This window comes from Podarcis vaucheri (genome assembly GCF_965113315.1).
Source record: "Podarcis vaucheri genome assembly, chromosome: 4".
Taxonomy (NCBI): Eukaryota; Metazoa; Chordata; class Lepidosauria; order Squamata; family Lacertidae; genus Podarcis; species Podarcis vaucheri.
In genome coordinates, this window is record NC_138762.1 from 28,386,048 (window position 1) to 28,394,283 (window position 8,236).

Genomic DNA, 8,236 nt, shown 5'->3' on the forward strand with positions numbered 1-8,236 from the left:
AGGCCACAGCTCTTGGATAGAAACTGTTTTTCAGTCTATTTGTCCTAGACTTGATGTTTCTATACCTCCTGCCAGAAGGCAGTAGTGCAAACAGACTGTATCCCGGGTGAGATGGATCCTGCAGGATGTTGTTTGCTTTCCTAAGGCAACGGGAACCGTACAGTTCTTCCAAAGGTGGGAGAGGGTGACCAATAATCCTTTGGGCTGTGGTTATGACCTTCTGGAGCACCTTCCTCTCCCTAGCTGTACAACTGGAGAACCAAGCACAAATACAGTATGTAAGTATGCTCTCTATGGAGCCTCGGTAGAAGGACACCAGCAGTCTCTCACTCAGATTGTTCTTTTTTAAAAGTCTGAGGAAATAAATTCTCTGCTGGGCCTTCTTCACCAGAGCAGTGGTATTTGCGCTCCAAGTCATGCCCTGATCCATAGTCACTCCCAAAAACCTGAATATGACTAAGGCTGCAACCCTACCTCTACTCTGCAACTGTATTTGAAATACCATTTCCAGTTCTAGCTGCCTCACCTCAAAAAGGATGTTGTAGAATTGAAAAAGGTTTAAAAATGGAAACTAATGATAAAGCGGCTGGATAAACTCCCCTATGAACAAAGGATGAAGTGTTTGGAACATCTTAAGTTTCAAGAAAAGGTGAGAAAGAGAAGAGGTAACATGATAGAAGTTTTAAAAAATATGCATGGCACAATGAAAGTGGATTAGTTTTTTTCTTTCTCTTTCATAACACTATAACTTGGGGACATCCAATGAAGCTGAATGTGGACAATTCAGAACAGACAAAAGGAAGTACTTATTTACGCAATGCATAGTTAAACTATAGAATTTGCCCTCACATGAGGCAGTGACGGCAACCAACTTGGATGGCTTTTAAACAGGATTACACAAATTCATGAACACTAAGCTACCAATGGCTATTAACCACAATGACTATTGTTCTACCACCATTATGCTTCTGAATACAGTTGCTGTAAACTGCAGGAAAGGAGAGTGGTTGGCCACTGTTAGAACAGGAAGCTGGACTAAATGAGCCACTGGCCTGATGCAGCAGGGCCATTATATTCAGCATTCTTATCTGGGAATATACCACAATGAATTCAATAAAGCTTGCATCTGAGTAGAAATGGTTAGGATTGCACTGCAAATCTGGATCGAATCCAATATGGCACTAAGTGAAGAATAAAGCTACAAGTTGTTGAATGAGGTAAAAACACCAGAACTGAATAAGATGCTACAGGTAGCATCAATGAATAGTGATTGAATAGATTCAAATTACAAGAAAAGAGATTCCGACTAACCATTAGGAATACCTTTCTGACAGTAAGAGCAGTTTGACAGAGGAATGGACTACCTCAAAAGGTGGTGGAATCTCACTCACTGAAGATTTATAAACAGAGCATGGGTAACTATCTGTCGGGATTCTTTACTTGTGATTCCTGCATTGTAGGGGGTTGGATAGTATGAAACTTGGGGTCCCTTCCAACTCTACAATTCTATGAAAATGTAATTTTTTAAAAAAGAAAAGACTGTATGACGTATAATTAAAATATGTTATCACAGACTATGTCGTGGAAACTTACTTTTCTCATTATACTGTGAGGTATTCTGACATCATTAACGTTTTATTTAACATTATTATTGGTAACACTAGAATTATTAATATATTGAAAGATGAAAAACCTGGTAACAGTAACTAAATGAAACAATCTGGTTTGGCAATATTTTAGCAGTAGCCTTTTTTCACTCCAGTGTTTTTAAAAATACTTTCACCAGTTTCAGGAAAGGGTGGGTTTGAGTAGGGGTTTCCTGAGGCTTTCAGAACACGATTTTAACGTAGCAGTGTGTTAAAAGGGGTCCCCAGAGAGTCTTGTTTTGGAACACACTGACGCCTACACATTATTATCTTTGCTACGTTCTGCAGTGTTGGGTGAAATGTATTTTTAATCGCTAGCAAAACATGCCTGTGTTTATCTAAAATTCAGAAAAGGCTAAATAATTTAAAACAAAATCACTTTTCAAATAATTACATGTACAATGAGCACTGAAACATAAAAGTCTAGTGCAAGTTAACAATAAAGGGTTGGTTAAGGATCAAAGAAAATATGTTTATTTTATTTCATGAACGCAAATAAAAAGTACTTTCGCTTTAACAAGTTCATGAATGGCTGTTGACAAATTCTTGGTATAAGAAATCTTTCCTCAACAGGATAAAGCTTTTTCCCGTAGAGGTTTATATATGTGGAACAGGGTGTTCACTGACATTATAAAGGTATAACTATAATCACAATACACTTTTATTACTATTGTTATGTGACAACAACACCGTGAAGATAATCTCTTTTTATTAGGTTATGTATATTCATAGGTGAAGAACTTAAAATAACTTGATTATAAGCAGACCTATGGAAATGAACTAACCATTTCTAGATGAATAGCTGTGTTAATCTGTTACAGCAAAAACAAAGCAAAGGGTTTATGACACCAGTTTTACTGAAAATCATGCCCTACATACTTAACAGTTTACTTAAGGTTGTGGTCCTATGTAAATAAGCCTCACTGAACACAGTGGACTTTTATCTTCTGAGTATGCTTTCATAGGACTGAGTGACAAGCAATTTGAAACACTGAATAACAACAATGAATAATAGCAGTATATCCAGAGGGAACCCTAGTCCTCAGCACTGCCCATGACCACTGAATCTCCTTTCATATTGAGCTACTATCAAAACCAGATAATTCTCCCTGCCCAGTGGCCATTATTTTTGCTGAGATCATATTGTTATTATAAAGATATAGAAAGTAAAGGTAAAGGGACCTCTGACCATTAGGTCCAGTCGTGACGGACTCTGGGGTTGCGGCACTCATCTCGCTTTATTGGCCGAGGGAGCCAGCATCCAGCTTCTGGGTCATGTGGCCAGCATGACTAAGCCGCTTCTGGCGAACCAGTGCACGGAAACACAGTTTACCTTCCCGCCAGAGCGGTACCTATTTATCTACTTGCACTTTGACGTGCTTTCAAACTGCTAGATGGGCAGGAGCTGGGACTGAACAACAGGAGCTCACCCCGTCGCGGGGATTTGAACCGCCGACCGTCTGATCGGCAAGTCCTGGACTCTGTGGTTTAACCCACAGCGCCACCCGCATCCCTGTATTAGTTTCTAACATTAACTAACTAGCAGTTATGGGTGCCCTTGCACCCCCAAACTCTGTTATCCTAGATCTGTAACAATAGACATGACCACCCACATGACCCAGGTCTCAATTATGCATTCCAGGTTAATGGGTTGATCTGACACTTAAGTTTTGAATAACAGCTGATTTGCCTTTCACTGATCTGGCATAAAGCAGCAAGGTGTTAAGAACCAATGGGAAATATGTAGGGCAAGCCCCTTGCCAGGAAACCACAAATAGATGAAAGACCAAATTAAGTATAGTATTAGCTGTTATAGATAGATAAAAAAGGGACCCCTGACCCTTAGGTCCAGTCGTGACCGACTGGGGTTGCGGCGTTCATCTCGCTTTATTGGCCGAGGGAGCCGGCGTACAGCTTCCGGGTCATGTGGCCAGCATGACTAAGCCGCTTCTGGCGAACCAGAGCAGTGCACAGAAACGCCGTTTACCTTCCCACCTATTTATCTACTTGCACTTTGACGTGCTTTCAAACTATATATATAGATAGATAGTTATTTATAATTGTTGCTATTTGAAAACACAAGTAAAGCTTCCCTCTGTTATGCTCAAGAAGTCTAAGTTGGCAGTAGCCCCACTCCCAAATGGAGTTTCAAATAGGTGAGTTACAATGGCATAATTTACCTTGGTGTAAATTATATTGGCTTTTGATAGTTTGGATTGATCTGCCCATTGGACTACATTCAATGATGCTTTCTCCCAGACATGTATGCCTACCCTTTTACATAAGAGTAAACCCCACTGAACACGGTGGGGCTTACTCCTGAGTAAACATGAATAGGCTTGTTTTCTTAATATATTGTTCTATGCTCTTTAAAGGAAGGATAAGAAATAAATTGTAAATTTCACAGATTGGTTGAAACAAAGGAGCAAACATCTTATTCTATTTATGTCTAGAAGTTTATCCTAGTGTGGAAGTCTGCCTTTAAAGGAAAACCAAATCTTTACTACAAGGCTACATTCCTTTCTGTTATGCAGCCTAAACATGAAGATGATGTCAGTAATGTACGTGTAGCGATGGTGTCCAGTCTATATCCTACAAAAAAACTTTGAAATGTAAATGTTTCATCTCTATAGTCATTTCCTTATCAACAAACCAAAACACTCAATAAATAAATATATTTAGTGACGAGCCTGATTTTTTTCTAGAAGTTTCACTAAACAGGAACATGCAATTGTTTCTTTTTGTTCATCCTACATCACATCGGTTGGAAAAAACCCACTTACCTATATCAAATTATAAGAACCTTTGTAGTTACTATTATCTTGAAAAATACAAACTAAAACATATAGACAAAAATGTTAAATTACTTCCTGCTTTGTAGTTGTTTTTCTGAATCCTTCAGACAAATAAAATTGAATGAAGTGTCAAATATTACGTATTAGCACATATTTTTTTATAATATACCATACTGGAGCTGGAAAAAATGTGCCTAGTAGCTATATGGAAAGAAGCACAGCAGCCACAGAAGGGGCAGTGATAGTGGGTGAACCATAATGGCAAAAACACTGGTGTAGCATTTCCTTTCCCAAATCTGTCCTTTGAATAGTGACTAGGAGAATGGTGCTAATGGCATCACTTTAAAATTCCCTTTGCAGTAGAGACAGGCCTCATTTTTTCCTTTGCTGCTTTAGCTTCCCATACATTCAGCTCTGGGGCTACTGCCACAATAGCCATATATTCAATTCTGGCTCTTCCTGCAGCAAAGTTGCGTACCCTCACTAGCTAATGTCCCTTGTCCTTCCTGGCATACTTATTGAACCAATTTTGTTGTGTAAGCTCTTGTTGGAAAGGACAACCTTTGAAACACATCCTCAAGTTGGTAATGAAATTCTTTTTTTTGTCATTTTTAAGACTTTTTTTTTAAAAAAGGTTGTAAACATTTTGGGGATGTATTGTAATTACGTGCGTGTAATAAATTATTTTCATTTATTAAGAGTTTCATTTACTTCTTTACTCCTCCATTGTAATTACGGTACATTTGTTTATTTACTCATACAACCACTTTTGTAAAAGCCCACCCTGGACCCACTTGTTTGTGACAACAACCCTGAGGTCGTAAATAATCCCTTTTTGGAAGGGTTGCAACACAGCAGTTGCAGGAATTCTTGCATGAAGTCAATTATCTTGACCCATTTCAAACAGGTACCAGTATCTGAAGAAGTGTGCATGCACACGAAAGCTTAAACTGTACCCAGAACAAACTTAGTTGGTCTCTGAGGTGCTACTGGACTATATATATATATATATATATATATATATATATATATGCTTTCGTAGATTTTCACGGGTACAGGGATGCAGGTTTTGGTGTCTTCGGGTGTCTTCCCGTGTAAGAGTCGGGGTGTCTGTGCGACGTTTCGACGAGGTCTCACTCGTCATCTTCAGGCTGGTGCTTTCGGCTTCTTGTTACCAGTAACAAGAAGCCGAAAGCACCAGCCTGAAGATGACGAGTGAGACCTCGTCGAAACGTCGCACAGACACCCCGACTCTTACACGGGAAGACACCCGAAGACACCAAAACCTGCATATATATATATATATATACACACACACACACACACACACAGTAGTGCCCCGCAAGACGAATGCCTCGCAAGACGAAAAACCCGCTAGACGAAAGGGTTTTCCGTTTTTCGATGCGCTTCACAAGACCAATTTCCCTATGGGCTTGCTTCGCAAAACAAAAAAGTCTTGCGAGTGTTGCGATTTTTTTCGCTCCCCCCCTTTTTCTAAACCGCTAAGCCTTTAATAGCCACTAAACCGCTAATAGCGCTAATCCGCTAATAGGGTTGCTTCGCAAGACGAAAAAACCGCTAGACGAAGAGACTCGCGGAACGGATTAATTTTGTCTTGTGAGGCACCACTGTATATAGGCATGTGGGCCTTCCTATTCCTCATGTTCACAATTGAAGGCAATTTAGGTGGTGCAGCAAGTATTAGTGCACATTGATTTAATGAATAAATGAATTTAATCTTTTCAATTTTTTAGTGAATAAGCATAGGCATAGCCAGAATTTTTGTTAGTGGAGGGCAGGCTTTTGTTAGGTGGGCAGAACCTCAGATTTGTATTGGTTTTGATTGATTTAGGGGGCAGCTGCCCACTGCCCCCCCAGCTACACCCATGTGAATAAAATTTTCTTTCTTTCTTTTTAAAAAATCTGTCATTAAATAAACTGTTATTAACCAAAAAGAATGAAAACATGCATAAAACAGAAACATACATTCCCCTGATCCACTCAAACTTGTTTGAAAAGGAGCTATACTTACAAGCTGAATGAGCGTAGCTGAAAGTCAAGCAGATGCCATGAGATCATCGGGAAGAGGTTATTCAATAACTGTTTGAGAATGTGTTCCACTTCCAACTGTGTCCCCTACAGATTTGGAGTATAGAATATTATGAGTCAAACAATCACAAAAGGTTCTGCCACTGGATTCATTTCTCAATTATACAAGAAAGAATGTAAAGGAGATGAAAGGTGAAGAGAGTTAGATTTCTGAACATATTCTAGGAACTATAATCAATAGACATGTCTGGACTTTGAGAGTATTGAATTTAGCTACCCTGTGGACACTGGCAGATTTATAGGTATATGCCATATGTACAAAATTGGAGCCTCGTGGGAGGAGGAAAGGGCAAATGCTTGCGCTGTTGGAGCAATCTGTTTTATCACTATGTTGATTCCTTCCCTCTATTTTAAACCAGTAGTGGAATCATCTTATTAAACAGAGGTTCTTCTTTGTGGAGGCAGATGCACTGTGTGCACACTAATGCCATTTATTTCTGAGGCTCATAATTCTGAATCATACTTCCACCTGCTCAGGCTGGGTCACGCCAAATTTGATTAGGCAGGATAATATCTGCCCCCTTAAAAGCATCAAAAATTATTTACATTCGTCTGTCTCTCAAGCGTAACTTTTTCCCCCAGGGGGAACTCACAGGAACTCCATTCCGGGAACCTCTCAGGTGAGCACCATTGCCATTCTCGGAGAACAAAGGAGTTGTTCATGGCGAGTTCTAGCACCTCTTTTTCTAGAAAAATAGCATTGAGCCTAAGCATGACCTTTAATATAGCAAAAGAAGTGGCTTTATGCCACAGGATGCCTGGGTGAGCCCTTTCCCCTCACCTGGCTAGTGGTGAGAGCGATAATAGAGTGTTGTGTGAGTAGAAGCAAGAGGGAGAACCATGCTTGTTTTCTGCTCTCATCCAACCAAGGCTATGTGACTATGGGACAAGCAAGGCGTTGTGGGGTGTCAATGCTAAGCGCCCCTGCATGATAGGCTCAGGTTATGTGTGTAAAATGAACCATATATCATAAAAACGCCAGAGTCTCCACTGAACGAGATTGAGGTGGCATGCAACTGTGTTGTTTTTTGGCAGCCAAGGTTTGAATACGTTACTGAAGTAGGACGCTTAAGAGTGGCCAGTAGAAAGAATATCCGCTTTATTGTTTTTACAGTTTTACAGTGTATTGGTATTATACAAAGCTTGTTATTCGCTTTTCATTGTGAGATTACCTCCAGGAAGGATACAATACCAAGATGGTAACACAGCAAAATCAAACAAAGCAAGCAGACCGCGTTAAGCAGCCACTTACAAAGCGCAGCTGAACCCTTTCTGAGGTGTTCCAAGGTTGCGCTGAGGTGTTTTTTGTCCGAGTTTGGACTGGCGCCAACACGTTATTTTCAAGTATAGGGCTACAACGCTTTCTTGGTCGCTTAGGCGTTTTTAAAGGGCTGTTACTCGTCTCTGAACCGCTGCTTTTGTTTCTCAGCTTAAAAAATAATTCAGCTCTTTTTTTTTAAAAAAAAAAAGCCTCACACGTCGCCTTTATTGTGTTTTACTGGAGTTCTGCTGTCGCGCTGGAGTTCTGCTGTCCCGGGGTCCTTCATACGGTTTTAATGTTATTATCAGCTAGGGGCGTATTGAACCTTTGACGACGAGGGAAAAGCTGCGGGCGAAAGAGGGGAAACACCGCGCGCCGCTCCCCTCACGCTCCCTCGACACGACGCTGAGAGGAGGGAGCCGTTA

General features: G+C 40.3%; 1 protein-coding gene across 4 annotated transcripts in view; it reads right to left on the reverse strand.

Moving 5' to 3' along the window:
• The window catches only part of FLT1 (fms related receptor tyrosine kinase 1), a 140,417-nt gene that overhangs the window by 132,114 nt on the left and 67 nt on the right, over nt 1-8,236 (reverse strand). For 2 of the 4 annotated variants that reach the window (XM_082220236.1, XM_082220235.1), the window contains exons 1-2: nt 7,803-7,986; nt 6,474-6,577 (exon numbers count right to left, since the gene is read on the reverse strand). The gene's annotated coding sequence lies outside the window, so the exon portion shown is untranslated. Of the gene's footprint in view, nt 1-6,473; nt 6,578-7,802; nt 7,987-8,136; nt 8,235-8,236 lie in introns of those variants that run through there. The other 2 variants (XM_082220237.1, XM_082220238.1) reach the window with 2 other exon arrangements.